The 3,881-nt window shown below is 32.4% G+C and overlaps 1 non-coding gene across 1 annotated transcript; it reads left to right on the top strand.

Annotated features, from left to right (window-relative positions):
* Nucleotides 1-528: 528 nt before the first annotated feature.
* On the top strand, nt 529-647 carry LOC129805071 (5S ribosomal RNA). The gene has a single exon (XR_008752043.1). It is a non-coding gene; the product is annotated as a 5S ribosomal RNA (ribosomal RNA).
* Nucleotides 648-3,881: the final 3,234 nt, after the last annotated feature.

Below are 3,881 nucleotides of genomic sequence, written 5' to 3'. Positions count from 1 at the left end.
TCGCCTTAAGTCGTAAGTGTGTCTAGGGCATAACGCAGTTCAACATAACTCTAAAGTTGCGTACGATCGAACAGTCATGGACGATCGAGTGTCTTCATTCGGCTACACATACATATACGGCATTGAATAAAAAAGAATTAAAGATTAGTAGTCTCGGTGACGGAACCAAAAGCGTTATGAGCAGATATTATAAGATTTTTAGTTTTATAATGCCTTATTTAAAGAATTGTATAAGTCAAAAAAGATATAAAGAAGAAAATGTTTTTTTGGCCATCCAAGTACTAACCGCGCCTAATTCTGCTCAATTTAAGTGATCTAACGAGAATCAATATCTTTAAAAAAAAAATAAATGAACAATCTAAAAAAGATAATGAGTATGAGATAAACATGTGTTTTTGGTCTAATTTAAAATGTTTTATTTATCTAAGCGTGAATTTCTTGAATGGTTTATTATGAATGAATGAATGAGTTTCTTGGACATACGCCAAAAGAATTACTTAATGGTTGTAAGGAAGTGGCTAAGATGTCGTCAACGGCCATACCATGCTGAACATACCGGTTCTCGTCCGATCACCGAAGTCAAGCAGCATCGGGCGTGGTTAGTACTTGGATGGGGGACCGCTTGGGAACACCGCGTGCCGTTGGCATCCTTTTTGGTACCAAATCCTTTTTTTTGCGTATCCCCAATAGCAATATTTGGAACTTTGAAAAGTAGTTTATAATCTTAATATGACGGTTACTTTGAGTAGAATTTCGGCCACCTTGTTTTTGACCACCTTGTGTGAAACAACGGATAGAAAATTTAAAAGTATCTTACGGAACGAGTTTAACATTTAGTCTAATGCATTTGATCATCCACGGAACCCTGAGAGAAGCCCTGAGACCTTTGGTGTAATTGATCCTGAAGTTGACCAGAACTCTTCCATGTGCTTTTCAATATTTTCTTTTTCATAGAAAAATATTCTTTTTTCTTTCGTTGGGCGTTTTACAACCTCTAAATCGAAAAACAACTAAAATAAATAAGAATTTAGGGGAAGCAAAAGATGTGGCAGAAATAGTAAACATTACCTTAGTGGAGAAGATCATCACAAAATGTCTATTTTTTATATGAAATAGGGTAAGTGTGCCAAATTCCGGCCAGCTTGCAATTTCGGCCACCTCTTTTGTTCCTCAAATTTCCATGAACTTTTAGATTTTACGTACTCTAGAGATTATACAATGCAAAAGAATAACAAAAAATGTAGATTCGGCAAACGAGATGCAGTGAAAAAGATATTGGAAGAATTCCCGAAGGGCAAGGAACTATGAGAATGACGGTGGCCGAAATAGGGCACCAAAGCTATGTCTATATTTTTATTCATTTTAAAATGTATTACGAATGATTTTAGAGTAAATAAAAACGATAAACTTTTTACAATGTTATAAGCAACACTTTTTCAGAAGAAAGAATAAAAAATCAATTTGAATTTAAAATATTACATTTAAAACTTCAGACTTTGACGCTTGCATGCAACTATGCCGAAATTTGGCACACTTACCCTAATATTATTCAGACAGGAAATTTCACTCGAAATCTGAAAACGAGCAACACAAGCGATCTGTGACATTTTTTGTAAGACTCTATCGATACTAGAGCTTCTGTAACACCATTTTAATTCAAATTATAGGGTAATAATGTACCAAATTTTGGCATTGTTGCAGGCAAGTTTGAAATGTAATATTTTCAATAGAAATTGAATCTTTTTGTTACTTCTTTATAAAGAGTGTTCCTTAGAAACTTGAAGATAGGTTATCATCTTTGTCTTCAAAACATTTTATATATGTTTTGAAATGAATTTAAATGAAGACATGGCTTTGGGTACTATTTCGGCCACCTTGATCTCATTAGTTATAGTAACATTTTTTAAAATTTACTTTTTTTATTTATTTATTTACTGACTTTTCAATTGCATTGAAACGACAGCCAGTGACTTCAATGCGTTGCTTTTTTTTCACCTTACCTATAAGGTCTTATTGGCTTATAGCCCATTAAAGACCGCAGATTAAATTTCAATGCGTTGCACTGGAAGGAAAAATGATCGCTCCAATCCCCGAGAAGACAAAGACAAGGTGGACCCCCAGCCCAACTAGGTAGAGAGATATAGTGAAGGGGGGACTGGTAAATAGGGCTAAAACATTTTTGGTAAGTATTTTGGTAAAAACGGTAAGTAAAGAATTCACTTGGTAAGTAACACATCAAAGTGATAAGTAAGAAAATCAATTTTGGTAAGTAAAAAATTAGATTTGGTAAGTAAAATGTTGGAATGGTAAATGAAATTGTAAGTTTGGTAAGTAAAAAACCAAATTGGTAAGTAAAAAATCAAAACAGCTAAGTAAAAAAAATTAAAAATAATAAGGAAAAAAAATAAAAAATGGTAAGTATAAAAATCAAAAATGGTAAATAAAACAATCAAAAATAATAAGTAAAAAAAATCAAAAATACTACAAATGGTACAAGTGACAAGTATATTTTATAACTTTCCAAAAATTTTCCTTTGCCCAGAAATTTGCCTTTGCCTCACAGGGTGAAACTAATAATTCCTCAAAACACAGAAAATTTCCCTTTGCCCCAACAGGAGTTACTGATAAATTCCTAAACAGAAAATTTTCCATTGTCCTAACAGTGAAACATTTCAACATTTTTAATTTTTTTACTTACTTTTTTATTTACTTACCATTTTAAATTTTCTTACTTACCATTTTAGATATTTTTACATACCATTTTAGTTTTTCTACTTACCAGTTTTAATGCTTTTCTCACTATTTTCGATTTTTTTACTTACCATTTTTGATTTATTTATTTACCAGTTTTAATTATTTTACTTACCAATTTTTATTTTTTACTTACCAATTTTGATGTTTGATTTACCAATTTTGATTTTTTACTTACCAAATTTGCATTTTTTACTTACCATTTTTGATTTTTTTATTTACCATTTTACCACATTACTTACCATTCTGCTGCAGCCGACAAATAGTTCCATTGTCTTATAGAAAGTACTGCAAAGAATCCTGTAGCCGCCTCCCGCCTTGCTTATGCTCACAGGCAACCAGGCCGCAAGTTACCGAAAAGTCCAGCTACTATCCTGTGGCTGCAGAATATATTAATTGTGTTGTATAATTTCTAGATTATGAAAAGCAATTAAAAAATATGGAAATATGAAAAACAAAGGAAGTGGCCGAAATTGCAAGTCACTCGAAATTTGGTACAGTTACCCCTCCCCAAATTTAGCGATTTTTGTGTTACTATATTCTAAGAAGAATAAAAATTTAAAAGAAAAAAAACCATCGACTATTAAAAAATTAAATCCATAATTTTAATGTATTTAGTTGCCCGGCCGAAGTTACACTCAAAGTGGTCGAAATTTAAAGCTTGCCGAAATTTGACACACTTCTCCTATTTGCGGCAATTGTTCTATTTATTCAGAAATAGAATTTGTCTATTCCATTTATTATCTCAATCTAGAATCTTGAAGTACTTCATGGCGCGAAAAATTAAGTATTCATTTAGACTAAAGATCCATTTGAAATCTGTCCGAAATAGCAAAATCCTTTTAAATGAAAAGAAAAGTTAAAAAAAACCAAGAGAACAAAACAAAAACTTATAAAGTTCAAAAATAGTAAAATAACTTTCTTGGCTCGCATATGTGGCGGGAAATGCCTAAAGAATGCGTCACCTGGGATGCAGTGCGTCATGGGAAAACCACATGCTGTGTAATGGTCAGTAGCACGTGGAAATCTTAGCGTCTCATCCTCAGATTGGCTGTTAAAATTAACTAAACGTTCGCAGGAGGAATTTCTTTGATGTGAAAGACATAAACACGGTGATTGACCGAAAGATG

This window comes from Phlebotomus papatasi, chromosome 2 (assembly GCF_024763615.1).
Source record: "Phlebotomus papatasi isolate M1 chromosome 2, Ppap_2.1, whole genome shotgun sequence".
NCBI lineage: Eukaryota > Metazoa > Arthropoda > Insecta > Diptera > Psychodidae > Phlebotomus > Phlebotomus papatasi.
The sequence above is the reverse complement of the archived record's forward strand: the minus strand, read 5'-3'. Positions and strand labels throughout refer to the sequence as shown.